Here is a 22,687-nt window from a genome sequence, read left to right as displayed (position 1 = left end):
CAAGCAGCTCACTTCTACAAAGAAAGTTACCAATTCAGTCACTTTGTGGTCCCTAGACCTCAGATTGCCTTTGACCCTGATATTGCCTGACCCTCTCTACCTCGCTTATGTATGACCGTGGACTGTCATTAGTTGTGAGTTATCTTGCTGCTAGCTGGACTTCCTTCCCTGTATCCTGTTGGTGGTCCTGGTTGTTCCTCTGCTTTTCCTTCCTCAGTTCCTATACCTTGCATTCAGAAGTCCTGGGGGTAACTGAAGTCGGGTAGGCATAACATTTACTGTACAGTAAAGCAATTGCATTTTGCAATACTAGACATCATGTTTCAGCAGTAAAGTGCTGCTGAAACATAATGATCTAGAGCAGTAGTCTTAAAACTGCAGGCCGAATGCGGCCCCATGCGGCTTTTTCACTGGCCCCCAAACACAAAATGTATAACTTAAAGATGTGGCCCACATCTCTAAATATCAGCGACCCACATATAGAATAGCAGTGCTGGCCCCACCCATCCACACACTGTAGAAGCCAGGGAGCAGTAATTCAATGGCTTCCAATCCAAATCTGCATCAGGTGACACTGCTATCCAACTGGACGGCAGGTTGTCACCTGGGTATGCTTAACTGTCTGGTGCACAAAGATGTTGTTCGGGTGCTGCATGACTGAATGGCTGCTGCTGGGAGTTCTCCTCCGGGCATGATTGAGGGGAATCAATACCTAGATTCAATGTAATGTTTTTCAATATCATTTTGTGTATGTTCCGGCTACCCCGGCAGTCTGAAGTTTGTTGACCTGGCGCTTGACCAAAAGGTTTGGGGACCCCTGATCTAGAGCCTCTAGATCCTCATGTTTCAGCAGCACTTTATTTATTTTTTTAGGTCTACAAATCAAAAATTACATCTTGGTGGCAAAAAAAATTCTCCCTCCTCATAGTCTGCCCACCATAAAACTAAATTCCACTAAGAGGTAATAACTTTTGCTGGGTGAATGACCTGCTCTTAACATGTCATATACCATAACTAATATACTTAACATAATTTAGATAACAAAAACAAAGCTAACTAGATTACCACCTATATGGCTGTTTGTAAAACTCTTTGCCATGTATCTAAGTTTATCACTTGTCTTCTTTCCCCGCTGATTCCGCCAAGCCCATTCCCTTGGCTGTGGTTGCACTAGATAGTAGGTAGGGACAGTGGGAATCTCATTCATCCATTCATGCGCGTCACTAATTAGATGACTAGACATTTGGCTACCTTTAGAGAGTCATAGTTACTCCTGCCATTTACCCGTGCTTCATTGAATTTCTTCACTTTGACATTCAGAGCACTGGGCAGAAATCACATCGCGTCAACACCCGCCTCGGGCCTTCGCGATGCTTTGTTTTAATTAAACAGTCGGATTTCCCTGGTCCACACCAGTTCTAAGTCAGCTGCTAGGCGCCTGCCGAGACGAGGCGCCGCGCCCCGCCACACCCATGGAAGACCCCCCCCGGGAGGGGGAGGACCCGCTTGCGGGAGGAGGACGGGGAAGAGGTGCCCGCCGCAGCTGGGGCAATCCACGGGAAGGGCCTGGCGCGCATCCAGAGTCACTGCCGCCGCCCGTGCCGCCCCCCACCCCCGCCCCCCTGCAGATGGGGGAGCGACCCTCAGGCGTGGCCGCGGGATGAACCCGGGGCCGCAAGGGGCATTCGAAGTGTCGATGATTAATGTGTCCTGCAATTGACACTAATTATTGCAGCTAGTGGCGTTCTTCATTGACGTGTGAGCCGAGTGATCCACCGCTAAGAGTCCAGTTTGCTCGTTTCTTGCATCCTTGGCCGTACGGCAGGCGACTCTGGGCCGGGTCTGCGTGAGCGAGCTGGTCCGAGGGAACAGGTGGTAGCTCGCCTCACAGTGGATCCCAAGATCCATTTACAAGCTTTTTAACTGCAGCAACTTTAATATACGCTATTGGAGCTGGACATTTTTTTACTAAGATGTAGTAATCCGCTCAACAAAACTACAAAATTAGAGATAAAACAATAATATGCTTACACATGCATAAATACATAAACAAATAAAAAATCATAGGAAAACCTCCAAGAAGAATCTCCATATGGAGAAATATTCAAACTTATAAAAGTCCATTACTAGAAGAAAAGAAGAATAATCAAACTTAAAAAGTCCATCCCTACTCAGGGAAGAAAATGATCATCAAAAACACAGAGCTCATTCCAAAGAAGAGAGCAAAAATACAGACCTACCCACAAGAGGTACAAGAGCAGCACAACCACTCAACATACACCCCCAAACACACAAACCTATAACAAACAAAAACCTTCAAACTACAAGAACACATACCACTGTCAGGCCACACTCACACAAGGGGAAGGCTAAAAAAGCCCCATCACCTGTATATGCAGCCAATCTTCAAAAATCAAGACCCCAAATGTTCCCAACCTCAGCCAGTATGTCACGCACCACCACCTGGATAGGGAGGACTTTCTGCCGAATGGAAACCTGACACCGTGCATTCCAAGTGAAATAGCGGACCACTAAACTAACTAGAAAAAGAGTGTCTAAACAAAAGTCCCATCTAGCACTTAATGCCCCATATACCCACTTGGCTTAACACAGCCTGTGAAGGAAAGGAACACTGAGAAAGCTCCCAAAATTTTTGTGCACTTCTATGTTAAAGGGACACCCAAGCAAGAAATGATCCATAGTCTCCTCAACACCACTACACTCCTCCCGAGGACAACCACGGTCATCTACATTGCAGTATTTCAGGTTCCCCCTAACATACAGCCTTCTGTGGAAACACAACCAGGCTAAATCCCCGCCGCTAATATTTATCTGTCCGCGATCCCGCGAGAGCCGCAGCTTCAGTATTTAGCTTGTCGTTGCTATGGTGTCATGTGCAGTCCCGATCATCCCCATAGCGAAGCCTGGAGCTGATTGGGTGGCTGCGCCATCGCGGGATCATTGGGGGGGTATGTATTGCGGCTGTAATCGGGGGGGACCGGAGGCACTTGGGAGGCATATTTAGCTAGCGAAGTGCTAGCTTAACCATTTGAAATTTTATTTAAAAAAACATTCCGGGGGCCATGTGATCCTCTCTGGCGGCTAGCCCGAACGTAGGTCGGGTTTACCGCCAGGGAGGTTATATAGCAGAGAAAAGAAAAACAACGGGTTGACCATGTCTAGGCCCCCCTTCCGCCTGGATAGGTAAGTAACATTCCTCCTGACAAAGTTCAACCTGTTCCACCATAAAAGCTGAAAGAACGGATTGTATACCCGTACAAGGAGAGATACTGGTAAGACACAGACGTGTCTGACATATCACAACACTGCAATCAGGAAGGTCTTGATCAGGTCCACCTTTTCCCTCAGAGACAAATTCCATCTGTTCCAGGAAGCCACCATGACACTGGCATCATCTAGCTTGCACACCCAATTTGTGCAATTGCCCGGGCCAAAACAGATGCCAAGAACCTTGATTTTTTTCTTGGGGCACCGGAAAAGAGGCCGGGAGGTAGAAGCCTTCTCCCTCCTTCCCCATCCAGAAAACTTCACTCTTCTCATGGTTGACTAGTGAGCCCGAGGCTTCACTGTACTGTGCAACCATTGAGTCTACTACCTCCACCTCCTCAGACCCAGAGATAAACACGGACACATCATCCACATAGGCAAAAACCTTAAGAGGCTGGTCCCCAGAAATGCCCATTGGCACTCCACACAGTGCACCTCTCTCAAGCCTCCTCACCAGAGTATCAATTGCAAATACATCTAGCAGAGGACTCAACGGACACCCCTGCCTGACACCAGAACTAAACCTCAAAACGCTGCCCCACCCAACCATTAACAAGGGCAAAGCTCTCAGCCCCCCGGTATAACGTTTTTAGCAAATCAATAAACCCCCTCGGCGAGCCATACTTGTCAAGTAACAACCATAGGTACTCAAGAGTTACCAGATCAAAAGCCTTAGCCTGATCCAGGGCTAGCAAGTACTTCCCCCAACCCTCAGCTCTGCATCGCTCCAAAGCCTCCCGGACAGCTAACACTGCTGTAAAGGTGCTCCTACCCTGGACCGAACAGAATTGATGGCGAGAAAGCAGATCTTCCACCACTGACGACAAGCACCAGAAAATTATCTTAGCCAGTACTTTTCTATCAACGTTGAGAAGACTGACTGGTTCTAAATCATTGTAGGGTCCTTACCTTTGGACAACAGAATAACTGCAGATTGCCTCATGGAAGGAGGTAACATTCCTTCTGCAAAGCACTCATTAAAGACCGTCCCCAAGTACAGAACCAGTGTGGTCTTAAAGACTATGTAAAACTCCGCTGTCAGCCCATCGGGCCTGGGAGATTTCTTAGAAGCCAGCTGGTCTAGCCACCTCCTCTGCAGTTATCTCTTGTACCAAATGCTCAAAAGAAACATTCCCTTCCGGAAGTGGAGATGAGTCTAAGAAAGCCACCAACTTATCCCCTGTCCAGTCTCTTCTCACCAAGGAGGCCAGAATAGAAAGACCTGACGACACCCAGGATCCCCGACTTTGACTTTGTCACGGAACCCGAACTGTCCTTCAAGCCAATGACCGTCTTAGCTGCTACAGATTCTTTGCAGTTCTGGTAAGGCTCGGGATAGTGGCACTTCCCGTAATCTCTTTCCAAAATCAAAGAAGTGTGCCGATCATATTGTCCACGCCTAAGCTGAGATTTGACTTCAGAGATCTCCCCAGGATCTCCATCACAAGAAACAAGCACAGCAAGCTTTCTCTGCAGTTGCCGGCAGGCTGTCTCTCTATCAAACTGTTTTTTATTTGCTAGGCCCCTGAAGAGTCTGGCAGCACGCTTTTTGGTCAGTGCCCACCACTATGACTTGCTGCTACAAAAATCCGCACTAGAAACCTGTGCCTGAAATAAATCCTCAAAGGATTGTCTTACCTCTTCTGTTTCCAGCAGAGCCGAATTCAGTCTCCAAATGCCCCTCCCCCTCTGTGGCATATTTGAGGCATTCAGAACTATCGACAGCATAAGGTGATCAGAGAATTCTACCGCCTGCCTCACAGGAGGCAAGGAAGCAGAACTCTCCTTCAAAAAAAACCTCTATCCTACTCTGACAGCTACCGCAAGAAAAAGTGAACCCAGTGTCATCTGGGAAGTGCTTAATGTGCACATCTACCAGACCAGCATCCCTGACCATACTATTGAGGAAAACGCTATCATAGCCCAGCCGTCCTCCGGTACCTCTCCTATCCTTAGATCTAACAATGGTGTTAAAATCACCAGCGAAGACAACTGGCTGGGCCGTAAAAAGGAATGGCTTAATCCTTGTGAAAAGGCATTTCCTGCCCCATTTAGTCTGGGGACCATAGATATTGATTAAATGAAGATCCTGCCCCTCCAAAAGGACGCCCATGACCATACACCTCCCAATATCCACCTCAATGACTCTCTTGCAGGATACCTTGCTAGTCTTAAACAGGATGGCTACCCCAGCATATGGCTCTGCAGCTACTGACCAAAAGCTGTTTCAACAGGCCCACTCCCTTTTGGCGAGGTAAATATACGCCAAGGAAATGAGCCTGGTCTCCTGTAGAAAAAAAAATAGATGCCCTTCGAGCACCTACTGACCTCAAGCTCGCGACGTTTAATGTCGCTACTTTAATCCTGGGGGCAGCCTCCATCAGAGTTATTGAGGTGTACACCTTTTACTCTTCCCCTTCCCATACTCACTTTCACTCGATCCGTACCTCTTGCAAGCAGTCCCTGCTGGCATCCTCTCTTCACTTTAGAGGATAACCTCTTCCATAGACCCATCTACTCCAGAAGAAAGGTCTCCATCATCCGCAACATTATCTTTCAATGCTCCAAACCTATTGGTGTGAAATATTTCCTCCCTGCCCTTGGGCAAGGATTTTCTTGACACAGACGGCTGAGACTCCTTCCCATTAGGATTATCTTTTGGCTGAACTTTTTTTCTTTCTAATCCTCTTTTTTTAACTAATCTTTTAGCCACCAGCCATTCCATATCCTCCCTGCTCAAATCGGACCCTGACCCCCTCCCCTTACCAGCCTCCAAAGGAGCCTGAGACACTTGAACTTTAGATTGTGAATTATCTGAAGCCACCTTCTCCCTTTCTGAATAACCACAGACCCCACCCCTACCTGCTTTCCACCCTCCACAACACCAGCAGGTTGAGGAACAGGATCCGAAGCAAGGCCTGTACCAGATTCAGGCACCCCCTGAGACTCAGTCAAAGGTGCACCAACTAGGACTTTACCCTCTATAGGCATATCCCCCCCCCCCCCCAGGGTTTCAGGAACCACCTGCGTCACATTACCCACCTCTATCTGAGGGGCCTCCTCACCACTACTCTGCACCTCCTCTTCCCTAAACAACCTCTGCATCTCCTCAACTACCTCTCACACTAAACTGAGCTTAGACTCTGGACATCTCTTGTAAGGATGCCCCAACTGATTGCAACAGGTACACCTAATTTGCCTGCAGTCCTTGGCCAGATGACCGAGGCCTTGGCATAGTGAACACTTTTGTATCTTGCATGTATAGCTGAAATGTCCCGTCTCTCCACAACAGTGGCACACCTTCACCTGTCCAGAGTAAAATATGTTCAACTTATCCCTACCCGAAAAACAAAGTTCGGGATGTGCTTCACCACGTTACTCTCCCTATTCAATCTAACCGTGAAATTCAACCTCCTGTCCAGATACCTAATTCATCTAGCACCTTCCTGGGAGAATCCAAAACCTGCCCATATGACCTGAGCATCACTGCCAGGTTCTGAAGCCGGGATGGATTCATTCCGGGTCAAAATCGTAATTTTCTTCACAAGAGTTTGCTTACTCACCGGAATCAACACCACCTTCGCCCAAAACTCTGTTGACCTCACGGCCTGATATTTGACCCAGAATGAGTCCAAAGCCCCCTCACTGATGAAGCTCAGATCATACAGTGAATCCTCCCAGAAATGTATAAGTGCATATATGTCACTTACCGAAAAACCTAAAGCCAAAATTTCCTCCGCCAGCTTTTTCCTAGTTGGGAAGACACATTGTGGGGCCCCTTTTTATTTTGAATACTTTTCTCCTTAGTTTATGCCCAGGGGACCTTACCCCAGTGGTATTCCTCGAAAACGGGTCTCGAATGCTCCAAATATTATTTCCTGTCACCGGGACTTCTCTCCCACTTGTACCAGACCTACCTTCCTCCATGGCAGAGGCATACGACATAGGCACCTGAACACCTACTTTGGACACAGTGGTCTCCCTGACTGACCCCCCAGAAACTCCACCCCCCCACTCTGGGTACTCCCCCAGGAACTTCCCCACCCCCCTCCCCCTTTCCGTAACAGCAGCAATGACTTCTTTTGGGGCACTACCGTGCTCAGAAGCACTGCTGGTCATAGGAGCTACAGCAGCCATTACCGCAGCTGCCTGAACAGCGCCTGCACCAGTTTCAGTTTGCTCCACAGCAGCGGCTGCATTGTTCACAGTAGCAGCCTCAGAAACACCAGAACAAGAGGCCTTGTCCTCCATTTATTTGCCGACTCCTTGATGACCATGTCTTTTCTCCGATATCTCCTTTGCCCATCATCCTCCAATAGGTTGTCTCCAAAATACAGGAGTCACCTTTGGGATCGCAGTTTTCTTTTGAACGCTCTCAGCAATCCTCTTCTTTGCTCTGAAGAGCTGCTAATTCCACTTTCAACATTTTCTTCTTTCCGAATGATTTTTTTGTCCAGGCGGCAAGACCTAGGACTCCTTGCTTTTACCCACATTGCAAGCCGCATTACCACTAGCCACAGATACCGATTGCTTATCCAACTCCACCATCTCGACTTCCTTTACTCCCGACACACTCCTAGCCTTGGGAGAAGCAGGCACTGACTGAACACTGCTAACAACTCCAGCATTCTCCAACACAGCCCCACCAACAGCACTAGGATCAGCGGGAGAGCCGCTTGTCACAACAGGCTCAATCCCCTTCTGCCGACCCTCCGCTGGACTCCTTCCAGATGATGCTTTCACTGAGGGGTCCTCAGAAAAATCCTCCTCCTCAGATACATCCGAGGAAGATTTATTTCCATTCTGCTCCATTTTGCGGTAACAGGAGCGGTTTGAGTACAGTTCTGCAAAATGTCCCGCAGATCTCATCAAATTACCTAACTTTTCAGTATTCACTGCATACTCTTCCTTCAGTCTTGAAAGCTCCTACCGCAGGCCTGCTCTGTTGTTGCTCCATGCACGATTAATTCATCCTTTAACAATGCGTATTTTATTCCGCAACACCTCATCTTCCTCAGATGCAAACTTCAGCTCGTTAGCTAACATGACCATCCGCTGCCTGAACTCTGCGAGCGGACTCTCCTTCCATTGGAACTGTCCCCCCTTCCAAGTTTTGGGGAGTTCCAGACATAGTCTGACTTCCATAGGGGCTCCTGCCCCCGCTCATGGCAGCACCTGCTGGGCAGGCAGGCAAAATTTAGCTCCCAGGCCTTTCGGCCTACTCTGGTTCTCTGCACAGCTCTCTGTCTCCACCTAGCTCTCAGGTTGCTGGCACCAGACTTTCCCTCCAATAGATCCTCGTTAAAGGATTTAAAGTGTACTCATTCCAATTACAGGGCCTCAAAAGAGTCCTGTATTGTTATTTTTCGTCACTACCTCCCCAAGAAGGGAGTGGGTAATTTGCGCGCCTGCTACCTTCCTTGGATGTGGTAGCCGTTTCTCAGGCTCCCTCTCCGGAATCGAACCCTGATTCCCCGTTACCCATGGTCACCATGGAAGGCGCAGAAAGTACCATCGAAAGTTGATAGGGCAGATATCTGAATGCGTTGTCGCCGTCATGGGGACGTGCGATTGGCCCGAGGTTATCTAGAGTCACCAAAGCGGCCAGGGAGGGGAGGCCGGGCCCCCCTTCCCCGTGCCCCCAGATTGGTTTTGGTCTGATAAATGCACGCATCCCTGGGGTTCAGCGCTCGTCATCATGTATTACCTCTACAATTACCACAGTTATCCAAGTAACAGATGGAGCAATCAAAGGAACCATAACTGATTTAATGAACTAGCACCATACTGGTAAATAAAATGTCCAAATAGCACTTAGGATTCTATTGATATCTATTTTTTTTTATTTCAATGAATCACACAATAAAACCAACATTAAGTTACTCATTTAAATTGTTCAATATCTGACTAAATTCAAATGTATGCAATATTGCAAATGCAACTGCTGATGCATGAATATCTTCCCGTAGGGCAAATATAAATCACACAGAAGCTAATTAGCTCATAATTGGACATGGAACAAGACATGCAAAAGTAAAATACAAATAATATGCACTCATGCACATGAACTGGCAAAAAAAAGCCAGCACAAACCAACAGGGCACCTCCTCGATTGATTAGTACATTATTTAACCAATCACACAATATATTCAACAGTATAAAACATTACTGGCCGATTTTACATCAGGACAAAGACCTTACAAAAGTCCTTCCGGCCAGACTAGCAATCACATATTGTCGACTTGTGAGGCCTCGTTCCCATTGCGCTCCGCTCGTGTGTCCGTCCGCAGTGGCCTTTTTAGAGGTGATTTTTTTTTTTCCTCTCCCGGCGCTTGGGTGGGCAATGCGGTTTTGTTAAAAGCGCTTTTCTAAGCACTTTTACCTAGCATTTTTTTAATTCACTCCCTGATGCAAGTCAGGAAGTGAACTCTTTGACCCGGAAAAGAATAAATACAATGTATTTATTCTTAAAAATGTGAACGCAATCACTGCACAAATCAATTTTGTGTTTATCCTCTACCTTCCATTGAGGCGGAATCGCCTCGAAAATGGTCCGCACAGCGCACGACCCGCGCTGATGTGAACCTTCTCATAGACATTCATTGCACAAGCGTTCTGGGGGGGCGTTTTTAAAAAGCGCACACGGTTGAAAAAAGTAAGAAAAACACCTGCAGTGCCCACGAGCCCTAAGAGATGATTTGGTACATAGTATCTTGAGGCTGGGTTCACATGTGACATAACGTGAAAAAGTAGCGTTTTAAGATGGTGCAATTGTGTTTTTACCGTGTTTATGGTGCGCTTTGCGTATGTATTTTCATGTGTTTTGCATGCATTTTGCGGTTTGCTAATGGAAACCGCATATGCGTTTGTATGGGTTTTGTTTGTTTTTCTTTAATTTACGCAAATCATTAGGAAGACAACAAGAAGTAGAAACACATCATAGAGCTTAACTTTTTAATTAAAAACGCATTAAAAAACGCATGAAAAACGCAATGCATATGCTTTACCATAGACTTTTATTATGTGCGTTTTGGCAGCCAGCCTGCATATTATGCAACACTATTAGCATTTGCAGAATGCCTAATGTACAAACGCAGTAAAACGCAGCTTCTTCTGCGTCCCATAGACTAACATTGCTGCATAAAATGAGGTGTTTCCCGATACACTAGCGTTTCTGCTATGTGTGCACCCAGCCTGAATGAAAATGTGCCTGTTAGATCAACATGGCTACCACCAAAACCAAATGGATCATTTATGTCAGTGCTGCCCAACAGGCGGCCCGCGGGCAGATTATAAATAGTTACAGCCTCCCCCCTCGTTGTCCCCCGTGCTGCCGTCTCTAACACACTTCAGATCGGCGGCGGCAGAAGATAGGAACCAGCCACACCGGCGACTTTAAGTGCTGGACATGACCGATGATGTCACTTCCTGCACTCAAATTCACCGTGCGGCTGCTATGCGCCGGTCTGACTGGCTCCGATCTCCTGCTCCTGCTGCCGATCTAAGCTGAGTTACAGGCGGCAGCATGGGGGACAACGAGGGGGACAACGAGGGGGGCGTAAATATTTTAGAAAATCTGCGGCCAATCTGAGTGCATTTTGTGGGCACATCTGCGGCCAATCTGTGCATTTTGTGGGCACATCTGAGTGCATTTTGTGGGCACATCTGAGTGCATTTTGTGGGCACATCTGAGTGCATTTTGTGGGCACATCCAAGGCCAATCTGTGCATTTTGTGGGCACATCTGAGGCCAATCTGTGCATTTTGTGGGCACATCTGAGGCCAATCTGAGTGCATTTTGTGGGCACATCTGCGGCCAATCTGACTGCATTTTGTGGGCACATCTGTGGCCAATCTGACTGCATTTTGTGGGCAAATCTGTGGCCAATCTGACTGCATTTTGTGGGCAAATCTGCGGCCATTCTGACTGCATTTTGTGGGCAAATCTGCGGCCAATCTGACTGCATTTTGTGGGCAAATTTGCGGCCAATCTGCATTTTGTGGGCAAATCTGCGGCCAATCTGACTGCATTTTGTGGGCAAATCTGCGGCCAATCTGACTGCATTTTGTGGGTACATCTGCGGCCAATCTGACTGCATTTTGTGGGTAAATCTGCGGCCAATCTGACTGCATTTTGTGGGCACATCTGCAGCCAATCTGACTGCATTTTGTGAGTAAATCTGCAGCCAATCTTTGTGTATTTTGTGGGTAAATCTGCAGCCAATCTTTGTGTATTTTGTGGGTAAATCTGCAGCCAATCTTTGTGTATTTTGTGGATAAATCTGCAGCCAATCTGAATGTATTATGTGGGTAAATCTGCAGCCAATCTGAATGTATTATGTGGGTAAATCTGCAGCCAATCTGAATGTATTATGTGGGTAAATCTGCAGCCAATCTTTGTGTATTTTGTGGGTAAATCTGCAGCCAATCTGAATGTATGATGTGGGTAAGTCTGCAGCCAATCTGAATGCATTTTATGGAGAATCTGCTGCCAATCTGGTTGTACTGTGTGGGTAATCTGCTATCACTCTAATTGCATTTTGTGGAGAAATCTGCCTCTATTTTTTATTTATTTTTTCCGGGGGGGGGGTCGATGTCGGCCCTCCACCGTGTGATCTGAAAAAAATTATGGCCCTCCATGCCCGCGAAGTTGGATAGCACTGATTTATGTGGACACTGTAAGCTATGTCCACATTTAGCCTTTAGATTAGCAGATACATTTGTATTGTTCTTGAAGTTTTTACAAAATGATTGTAACGATCGGAGTCAGCACACAGAGAGAATCTGATTGGTGATCTGCAGTATCACCAAGAATACAGATTATACCTGATTATTGATGATCTGCAGAATCACCGATAATCTAAGTATAACTAACCTCTGGACACCTTTATAATGTGAGTGTTTGGTGCAACAGTAAAGACTTTGAGTAAGACCACCCGAGAAGCAGGTGGTCTTTGGCAGTATGGGCGATACTGCCTTCCGAGAAGTGCAAAAACCTTCTAGCAGCCTGAGACCTCCAAAGGGGTGGAGTCCCAGGCTGAAATTAGGAAAGGCCAGTGAGTGAGTGACACCTGAAAGGTGGATGTCACTAGCAGGTCTGGAGACTATCTCTTAAGGAGAGAGATAGCTCTCAAGGTCGGGCAAGCCAAGTCGGCAACACACGGACAGACAAGGTACAGAGACAGAAGACTGATTCGGTATCCCAAGGCAGGCAGGGTTGGCAACAGATAATCAGATATGCGTAAGTACCGAATCAGAAAGCAGAGGGATAGTCAGAAAAGCAATAGGTCATAACCGATATCAAACAATGCCTAGTCTTGGGTGTGAGGTCCGTGGTCTCGACACCCTGGAACTAGTCTGAAGTATAACACAATGATAACAGAAGTAATCTGGCTCAGTGTGAATTCCCAGGTCCTCCTGGTTCTAACACACTGTAGGATCTGACTAAGGTCTGAGTGCTTCCACGTAAGTGTTCGCAATGGCAGACAACTTGAGACTGACCAGCAGTGACTATATATAGCGCGGCGCTCTCCGGCGCCATCCATCAGCGATCAACAAATAGCCACTTGCTTTGAGGTCAGCTGACCAACCTGGCCAGCTGATCCCTCCTTGTTTGTCATAAAGGTTCTGCCTCTCAGCGCGCGTATTCCTCAGCCTGTGTGAACTAACAGGCCCAGCCACACCAGACGCACGCTGCTGCGTGCAAACCGCCGCGCTGGACGCGGAATCAGCCGCCTTGCCGGCAGTACACGTGGCGGCTTTTCCGCGTTTTATCACAATGATGTTTTTTATTGATTATGTACAGCATTTTAAATTGTTTATTGTACAGGTTGCCTGGCGAGTCCAGAGCAGCACACTAGCGACAAGCCTCCAGCCCGCTGACTCTCTCCTAGTGCACGATCGCATCTTTGAGCTCTGCCCAAACTCAGATGCTGTGAGAGGACTCGCTGGTGGCCTTGGACACGTTTTATGACTTCTACACTCTTGTAAGTGCAATTTTACTTGCGGGTTTTTTTTTTTTTTTTTAATAAAAAAGTGAATGCACCATTGGAGTGCTCCCCCTCCTTTTGTTTCCCATTAATAGAACAACACCCAGCTACGGGAGCAGAACCTCGAGCATATAACTAAAGTTTTAAATGGCCAAAGCAGCTGAGGCATTGCGCAGGTTTATAGTACATTGCTTTCCATATGTAACACATGCTGTGACGGCGTGTCTGATCTCTAGCCATCCTACACAGAGGTGACAGGGTCTGTCTCCAAAGCAAACACTTCAGATCCTCCATCTGCTTTATCCACTGAGCACAGATTGTGTACTATCCTGAGGGCTGGCATTTAGTACGCCCGACATTTAGTACCCCCCCTTGTACTTTTGATACATTGCTCATCTGCAGCGAGTTGTTTATTGACTGCCCCCTCCATGCACGTGCAGTGCCTTTTGAAGTGAGACAGCTTGGGGGGAAAAGATCCACAAGACGGCCCTAGATGCACCAGGTTTAGCAATCTTTTCCCTTATTTTTGTTCTCTAAAGCTAGGTGCGTCTTATGGTCCAGATCGTCTTATAGTCCGAAAAACATGGTACTTTACAGTACTGGATGCTCCCTGAATGGCAATGTGACAGTTTTATACCAGAACAAGGAGGGAGGTCATCTGACATCTGTGTGCTGTACAGGCCCACGCCAGCAAGTGTATAAAGGAAATCTTGCGAATCCCTCATAAGGAGATTGTCCGATCCAAACCTGTCAGTAAAAAGTCTGAGTCATCAGATTAATACAGTAACTATACCTACGGTAACTGACATCTACATAGGAAGTAACAAGTGTAAAGAGCATTTAGAGAAGTACAAATGTTTGTACAGTAGTGTACATTTAGTTTTTGTTGTCATATTGCGCTTTATGACAAAACCTGTATTTATACTGTATACAGTACAAAAACCAATAGAAATGACTATCTTGTGTAGGGTGGATAATACAATATAGGTAGTCCCAGGCTTACGAACGCCTGACTTATGAACGATCCGCCAACCTTCCGCGATGACGTTACGCAGCCGGGGACTACCTCTTGTGCCCCCTTTCCTAAAGCAGAGAATGCACAGCGGAAGCCCCAACAAGTCTCACCTCATCCATGGCGGCTCCGGGCCAATCAGCGGCGTCCCCTCTCCCCTCAATGTAACTCACAGCGGCTTTCCTAACGACGCAATCAAAAAGAGCCCCTCAGCTCCTTCTGATTGCATCATTACGCAACGCTACTAGTAAAGCCGCTGGGAGGAATGGTGAAGGGAGAGGGGACGCCGCTGATTGGCTCGGTGCCGCCATGAATGAAGTGAGACTTGTAATGGCTTCTGCTGTGCATACTCTGCTTTAGGGGGCATGAGAGGCACAATAGAGACACAAGGAGACGCAGAGGGGGGCAGAGATGACACAGAGGGGGACACGAAGCACAGGGGACAGAGAAGGCACAGCGCTCCAACTTAAAAGCGGATTCAGGTTGGATTCCGACCTGCACACTCAACACTCACACTCAACTGAAACAGCCCTCGCCAAGGTGGTCAACGACCTTACCCTTGCCAGGGCCAAGGGCAGTTATTCCATCCTGCTCCTCCTTGTCCTCTCTGCAGCATTTGACACTGTTGACCACTCCCTCCTCCACCAATCACTACAGTCCATGGACATCCATGGTCTTGCCTTGGCCTGGATCTCCTCCTACCTATTCAATCGCTCCTTCACCACTTCCTTCAATGGCTCCTCCTCAACCCCTGCCCCCCTCTCAGTTGGGGTCCCCCAGGGCTCTGTTCTAGGCCCCCTTCTTTTCTCCATATACACTTCCTCAATTGGCAAGCTTATCTCCTCCCTGGGCTTCAATTACCACCTTTATGCAGATGACACTCAGATTTACCTCCATACCCCCGATCTCTCATCCACCACCATAAACAAGGTCTCCTCGTGTCTCTCAGCAATTTCCTCCTGGATGTCAGCTAGGTTCCTAAAGCTTAACCTATACAAAACTGAGCTCCTGATCTTTCCACCCCATGCTGCTGCACCCATCCCAGATTTCCACCTCACAATCGACAACACAACCATTCTCCCTACCTTCCAGGCCCGCTGCCTGGGTGTCACCTTGGACTCTGACCTCTCCTTCATCTTACACATCCAAAACATCACCAGAGCCTGCAATTTCCACCTCCGTAATATCTCCAAGATCCGCCCCTTCTTAACCCCGGACACGACCAAACTGCTCATCCATGCCCTTATCATCTCCCGCCTTGATTACTGTAACTCCCTCCTGTCACGGACGGTTGCGGGGCCGCAGACGCGTCCTGGAACCGCCCGTGAAGAAAAAGCGATCGCACTCGATTCTCTGCATCGATTGCGCTTCAGATCAATTTCTCTTATAGTGGCAAACAGAATGCAAACCTTGTCAGTGGGTGTGCATATTTAAAAATGGAGACATTCTTGTCTACAAAGCTGCAAGCTAAACTAAAATTGAAGCTTTTGATAGTGTAATCAAAATGTAATTGAATTATAGAAGCAAAACTTACCATAATAGCTTCTATGCATAGAGTAAGGGTTTTATAAATATTCTAGTTGGCCACTTGTGTAAAAGGAAAAGTATAGCCCATGTATAAATCATAATTTATATATATATATATATATATATAAAAAAAGAAATGCATCTGTAATAGTGGTTTAATAGAAGCGCAGACTGCAACCCTGAAAGCCAGAAAAATAAAAATATTTCTGGGTATTTAAAAAAATTTATATTTTATGAATTAGTTACCAAAATGACATGATCTCTTTGCAACAGCATGTCTCATGTTACGGATATCATTTGTTTCAAACTTAAATTAGAGAATAAAATAATTGCATAAGGTCACTTAAATGTATTTGCATTGCAAGCTATATGTTATGAAAAAGTACATTAAAGTTTCAGAGTTGTTGTCTATATTTTCATTTGAGTATTGATAAAAAGCATACAATATAGTCATGGATGTTATAATTGATATTAAAATTTTTTAAGTAAAAACAATTTTTTTTAATTCATTAAAATTAAGCCTATAATAATTGCATAGGATTGTTTATCATCATAGCTGGATGATAAACATATCTGTCTCTGTATTAGGTGATTGACGGGGATATTGTGGGTAAGGGTCAGCATTCATAAGTAAGATGTGATTCCTTGTGACCATAAACAGACAGATATTGTAAAAATCGTTTTTTGTAAAAATTGTTAAAAGGAGGTTTTAAACTAGTGGGTTTAGTCAGGAAGTTATTCTTAGTGAGTTTACTGTGAAATAACATGATTTGGTTTAATTTAGACTAAATAAATTTGAATTGTTGCAAGTAACGATTGCACCAAAAATTTGATCAAAAGAAATAATGTTAGGTAAATTTAGCAGCACATGACTATAGTTATAAACTTGTTTATCAAATGCAATATTGAATTGAAATGATTTGATACTTTATAAGGTAAAATATTTTTTGAAAATCAATATGTGTGTTCAGTCTAATTTGATCAGTGATTCATTATTTGATGAAAGCAGATTACTATATGCTGAGTGCACAGTTCCATTAGTTGTTGATCATGAATAAGTATGTGTTTATACTTATATATATTTCCATATGGGTCATTTTTTCTTACCGGAGGAAAAGTAAAATATTAATATTAATGAATGGTGACAGATGTTTTCATATCTTTTTCCGGTCAGAGGTGTGAAATCAAATGTGCCAGTTCTAATTATTGTTATACAGGGGGACATTGTGCTAATGAATAAGATATCTGGATTAAAATTGTATACTTTGATCATTGCTGCAAATTGTCAATACAGTAATATATGCACTGATATCCTAGACCGTACACAATACAATTAAGTTAAAAGGACAGCATATTAGATAAAAGTAATTCTTTATTTTATACGTGTTTAAGTGATGACATTTTTTATTTTTACTTATGATGTATTGTATACATGTATTTTATCTCCTTAATTATTAAATTTTATTTCCTGAGAAATATGTGAAGAAGATCAAAGGTAGTGGTGATCCCCCCCCTTCAATAAATTGATGAAGTCTAAGCTACGATATTAATTGAGATGGTACATTGAAATAATGAGAGTATCAGTTGTTTATAGAGAAGTTGATTTCATGTTTCATTGAGTTTATTGTGGATACTAGCAATTGAATACGTCCAGTTACTATGTTCTTTAGTAACGCCCAGTTGTTATTAAATATTTGGAGTGTCATGAGGTATATTTAAAGGGACAGCTGTAGTTATGTCATCTGAGCTGTTGTCATCTAAGTTGCAATGGTACAATGAAGTTTAAGAACAATTAAAAAAAAAAGTTATTTCAAGATCCATCAGAAAAGTCTTTATAAAAATGATGTATTGATCATTTTTGAGATATTAACCAGTTCGGCCTATCTGGACGAGCTTCCTAGTCCAGATAGGCACTGCTGCTGCCGCTGGCTGGTGCGCGCGATCAGGCGCGCCCCCGCGCGCGCTCCCGCCGCCCGCCGCTAGCCCCTCAATCAGTGAATGGGAATATAATTCCCATTTGCCGATCTAACTTCCCCGCAGAAATACCAACTCTTTCTCTCCAGAGAGCGCGGTATTTCTGCCCCCAGGAAACTTCTCCCCAGCATTTTAGTTCCTGGATGCGAGATCGTTCGCATCCAGGACTTTTTTCACTGTGGCCATCTTGTGGCCAAATAGTAAACTGCACCCACATACATTTTTAATAAAAAAAATATTATTTTACATTTAAAATTAGCAGTTTCCCTCCCACACCAAAAATTACCCACATACATTTTTTTATTAAAAAAAATAAATACAATTAAAAAAACAAAAACAACATAAATAGTTACCCAAGGGTCTGAACTTTTTAAATATGCATGTCAAGAGAATGTTATTATATTATTTAAAATTATAAGCTTATAAATAGTGATGGACGCAAATTGAAAAAATGCACCTTTATTTCTAAATAAAGTATCGGCACCATAAATTGTGATAGGGACATCGTTTAAACGGTGTAATAACCGGGACAGATGGGCAAATAAAATACATGAGTTTTAATTACGGTAGCTTATATTAATTTCAAACTATAATGGCCAAAAACTGAGAAATAATGATTTTTTTTCATTTCTTTCTTAATCTTCCTGTTAAAATGGATTTAGAAAAAAATAATTCTTAGCAAAATGTAGCACCCAAAGAAAGCCTAATTAGTGGCGGAAAAAACAAGATATAGATCAATTCATTGTGATAAGTAGCAATAAAGTTATAGGTGAATGAATGGGAGGTGAACGTTGCTCGGATGCATGAGATTTTCGGCACTGCGGTGCTGAACCGGTTAATGTATAAGAAATGCAAAGGTGTCATTTTTATGGTAGAGGAGTTACATATAGTTTACTTGCAAATTGCACTCACACAGCAAGTAAATTAACTGATAGAAGAAACGAGAATACACACAAGTTTCATGCTGTGAGAAACATAAAAGATGTAATCACACTTGATATTGAAGATACATATACACATGAGATTAGCATGTTATGTAAACGCACACACAAATTAACATGTTATTAAACATTTACATAAGACAAGATATTATGAAGTTATGGAAATATAACTTTGTTGTCCTCACAATAAGATGTGAGAGATGATTTAACCACTTTACCCCCAGCGGTACGAATTTCTCCGCCCCTTTTTTCCCTCCTAAAAAACCAGGGACGGAGAAATCCGTACCTTCCGCGCTACCGCCGCTGTCCGCGCTCCCGCCGCTCGTGCACGCGCACCCGCCGCTCGTGCACGCCGCCGCCCGCTCGCCCGGAGATCAATGAACGGGAAAATCCATTCCCGTTCGTTGATCTAGCCCCCGCAATGATCTGCTGCTTCTTTCAGAAACAGCGAGATCATTGTGCGTCTCCCAGCCTCCTACTGCTTCCTGTAAGCGTCCTTCCGGACGCTTACAGGTCGCATGTAAACAAACACTCTGTGGCCATCTTGTGGCCAAATAGTAAACTACACCCTAAAAGCATTTTACATACACAAACATTACATTTACACAATAAATTAACTCATTACCTCCCACACTCCCCAATTTTTATTTTTTTTTTGTAATTAAAAGAAAAAAAATACAATAAAAAAAAAAGCATAAATAGTTACCTTAGGGACTGAACTTTTTAAATATTTATGTCAAGAGGGTATAACACTGTTACTTTATAAACTGCGGGCTTGTAATTAGGGATGGATGCAAAACTGAAAAAAATGCACCTTTATTTCCAAATAAAATATTGTCGCCAAACATTGTGATAGGGACATAATTTAAATGGTTTTATAACCGGGACAAATGGGTTAATACATTTCATGGGTTTTATTTACAGTAGCATGCTTTATTTAAAAACTATAATGGCCGAAAACTGAAAAATAATTTTTCCCACATTTTTTCCTATTTCCCCATTAAAACACATTTAGAATAAAATAATTCTTGGCATAATGTCCCACCTAAAGAAAGCCTAATTGGTGGCAAAAAAAAACAAGATACAGTTCATTTCATTGGGATAAGTAATAATAAAGTTATAGACGAATGAATGGAAGGAGCGCTGAAAGGTGAAAATTGCTCTGGTGGTCAGGGGGTAAAACCCCTCAGTGGTGAAGTGGTTAAGATGACATTGTAGTTTTTTTGATTGAACTTTTTTAGGTTTCTCTAAGGTTATGAAACTTATGTTTATTTGATAAACGAGATGTATAAAGTTCATGGTAAAATTTGTGTCCTCATCAAAGGATTGTAATTGTTTAGACAATGTCATTGGAGTTTAATATTTTGTTTGTTCAAAAGGTGGAACAAAGGTTTACAAGAGTTATGATACTGCATTTTCTTGTTCTAGATTTTAATGATCCATTCACGGTTGGAGATGACATGCAGAGGTGGCAAAGTCACATGACACAAACTAACGAGCCAATTGAGATGAAGGAATGAATGGCATTTCTGAAGTTTGCAAGGAACAGAAGGGCTTAGGCCTGAAGAACTTTGAAGAGTTGTTTTTTCACTCATGAACTGAGTTACGCTAAGTTCTTACATAGTTTATACATTGAAGATGAACTGAATTGGAGAAGTGAAATTTAATATCTCTACACACGTACAATTGACTTGACACATATGAAGAATTTTTTGTATTGATGTTTTTTTGTTCAATTGTTTGTTTGTTTTGTTTGTTAGTGAACAGGGTTCATAGTGAACATTTTTAAGGAAGTTTTTTTTTTTATTTATTAACATAGATCCAATCATTTTTTTACCTAAGGTAAATTTATGATTGTTTGGAAATTGAATATTTTGATAGAGAAAATTTCCATAATATATTTTGTATGCAAAGTTATTTTGCAAGTTTGATGGAATCATTAATGAACAAGTTTTAGATGGTGTAAAATTTATTGATTCTATAATTAATGGTTTGTATTTAGAGATCTTGAAATCTGATTTAAAGGCAAAGACCTTAACAGAAAGCAAAGGGCGTGATAGATAACATAATTATGTCAATTTAAATCAGATGATGTGAAAGTATTATTATACAAATAGCATCGGTATCATGTTCTTCAATGACACATTTTTTATGATATTTTTTAATTTTGATCAATAATGAGCAAAAACATAATATATAAAATATTACAAATTTCCAAACAATAATACAAACTTTTTAAGGAGATATAACGTGATTAAAAAAAATGCAAGATATACATTTTATCATATAGATTTGGGATAGATAAATTTTATGAATGCCATCAAGATGAATTATATAGCATCTTCATGATATCAGTAGCTGGAAGGCAATACATTTTAGTATCTAACATTATTAATATGATCCAATGAGTTATATACATTATTAATTTATCAAAGATTTTATGATAATTTTACAATGGATAAAAAAGTTATGAAATTCAAAGTTTAGATTTATCATCATGCTTGCATGATTAGTCCAAGGATATTGATTTGGTTTTTTAAAGAGTTATCATTTTTGTCTAATGTGAAGATTTCTGTACACTAACTGAAAGGGTTAACTTACACACTGACACATGAGAAACAAAGAACAGTTGCTGTTAAATAAGGTCCAGCAAGGGAGTAGTTAAACTTTTTTTTTGCCTCTGAGTTCATTCACAAAGGAGAAGTTATATTACATAGAGAAGCATATAAATGCAATTAGTTTAATAAAGTTAATGGTTTCTCTATATAATATATTGTTATACACAAATTAATAAATTTTCCGAATAAGATGGGTGAAAAAAATTAAAATTATTAAAATTAAAGGATTGTTATTAGCTTATCTAAAAACTAGAGGTAGCAAAGTTTAAGTATAATTATCAGTAAAATATGATACTATATAATGTTATTAAATTGTTAATTACATTTTTGATAGTGATACAATTATTCAAAAAAAATAATAATTATAGAAGTAAAGGTAATAAAGTATTTTTTCTAAATTATTTAACTTCTATAATCAGGATGTTATATGTTGAATGTTTTGAGATTTTAATCAAATGATATAAAATATTTGATGACTTGATTTCTGCACTTGGCTAAGGGCCCTGCCATTTGGAGAGTTAAGTTATTGGTATACGATGTCATGAGATTGAGATATCAAAACTATTGTTTAATATAGTGATAATTATACAATATTGGTTAATAGATATTTAGTATATAATGCTAAGGTTTATAATGAATTGTCAGAAGTCTGCTGAGCTTAGAGCATGTGGCCTTCCCTTGTGGAATTTAAGGTCACAAATGTCATTACAAAATAGATCTCTGTAAAGCCAGGCTTCGGGTGGCTGAAATTGTATCCTGACTTTAGGCAGCAGGTGGTTGCTGGGTGATGTAATTCTACGTTAGTCTGAGTTAGCAAAAGAGGCTTCGTTCCATATAGAGTGAAAATTCAAGAGATACATCATAGCATTATTGCTGGTCCAATCAGAAGGCACAACAGTAGGAATACTGGGAGCTAACATGTATAAGAAATAGCAGGAAGTTCTGGACTCGCTCTCACTCACTCATACACACACACATTCATTCATTCTCTTTACATGACAGACACATATACAAATATACATATGTTCAAAGAAGATTATTACAGACAATAGATTCGATATACAGATTTTACAGCAATTTACTCATTCTGTTTTTATATCTTTTGTAACTGATTTTTGATGTACCAAAGAACTCCTTATTGATTGATTCTCTACGAAGATCTTTAACGTTTAATTAAAATCCACATTTTACTATCTCCTGAGGACTTTGTTTTTAAACGAACATTTTTTAGTCCCATTTTATAACAATAAGCCTAGTATATCTGGGGGTGCTGGGGTTCCTCACTTATGGACACACTTACTAGCCACAAGACTTTCCCAATTGTTATACTGGTTTCGCC

The 22,687-nt window shown here is 42.7% G+C and overlaps 1 non-coding gene across 1 annotated transcript; it reads right to left on the bottom strand.

Annotated features, from left to right (window-relative positions):
* Nucleotides 1-1,637: 1,637 nt before the first annotated feature.
* LOC137539315 (5.8S ribosomal RNA) lies at nucleotides 1,638-1,787 on the bottom strand. The gene has a single exon (XR_011025011.1). It is a non-coding gene; the product is annotated as a 5.8S ribosomal RNA (ribosomal RNA).
* Between the last annotated feature and the right edge of the window lie 20,900 nt (nucleotides 1,788-22,687).

The sequence above is a fragment of the Hyperolius riggenbachi genome, chromosome 11, assembly GCF_040937935.1.
Source record: "Hyperolius riggenbachi isolate aHypRig1 chromosome 11, aHypRig1.pri, whole genome shotgun sequence".
Lineage (NCBI taxonomy): Eukaryota > Metazoa > Chordata > Amphibia > Anura > Hyperoliidae > Hyperolius > Hyperolius riggenbachi.
The sequence above is the reverse complement of the archived record's forward strand: the minus strand, read 5'-3'. Positions and strand labels throughout refer to the sequence as shown.